This window comes from Selaginella moellendorffii, unplaced genomic scaffold (genome assembly GCF_000143415.4).
Source record: "Selaginella moellendorffii unplaced genomic scaffold, v1.0 SELMOscaffold_53, whole genome shotgun sequence".
Lineage (NCBI taxonomy): Eukaryota > Viridiplantae > Streptophyta > Lycopodiopsida > Selaginellales > Selaginellaceae > Selaginella > Selaginella moellendorffii.
Window position 1 is genome coordinate 119670 of NW_003314314.1, and position 1103 is coordinate 120772.

Below are 1103 nucleotides of genomic sequence, written 5' to 3' on the forward strand. Positions count from 1 at the left end.
CCATAAGCAGCAACGTTAATCCCGATATGTGGGATTATAAAGTGAGCATGCCCAAGATTGAGGAACCACTCCCTATGCTATCGGGTAAGTTCATCCCTAAGAATACTTGCTAAGGCATAGTAAAATGTGCAAAGCTATCCTCCTAGTCTGGAGGAGAATAACCAAAGGAAACATATGGGGCCAAAAGGCAAGTAATATTGGGATGGAACTGAACTATAGAAATCAAAGGGCATATCCCACAGTGGTTATGCAAGTTGGGAGTGGAGAATCAAGAGGGTGCTCAAGGATGTTGTTGCTAGCAACCGTGAGGCCATGGAGAGTCTAAAATATGGAATTGTCCATGTTAGACTATATGGCAACTATAAAGCTTGCGAAAAGGGAGGCCTTAACAAGCTGAGGGACAGAGTTCCTTCAAGGTTCCCAAAGACGATTCTAGGTAGCTTAGTACCTAAAAAGGCCAAGTGTAAATGGTTCATGGAACGCGCGAAATCAGAGTGGCGCAGCAGAAGCGTGGTCTTGAAGCTTGCCATGAGGCAAGGCTATCAAGGTTAGGGAAGTAGTTCCCGAGTGTTCAAAGAGAGGGCTTTGAACGAAAGTCAATGGTCAAGGACTTTCACGCTTATGCATGAACTATGTTACAGTGGTCGGAGGACTTGCCAAGCGAGATTGACACGTCGGGGGAACAAATACCCTAATTGAAGGTGATAACTTCAAAAAGGGTGGGCCATGGGGGCGAGCATGGAGGAGTCCATGCATGATCACAGACATGTCAAGTGAGAGGACTTGGCAGTGTGGAGGAACTAGGTTCCTAAGCTGTGATCTGTAGCGCGCTTTAAATATAAATCTAACTTTAATATTGTCCATCAGATTCTATTGATCTTTGAGTTTGGGCCAGTATAGGCAGACTGACTTCGACACTTCGTGTGCATGTTGAAATCTCTAGTCATGGGGTAGCTACTGTCGACTGGTCACATAACCCACCTCTCTGTCGATGTTCCTTATTCCGTTCAAAAGGGCGTGACCGTGTAAACAACTCTAACTGCCTATTTACAGTAGTCTATCTAAACCTTACCGACGGGTTTGGTTTTTTTCCGTGGTACTAT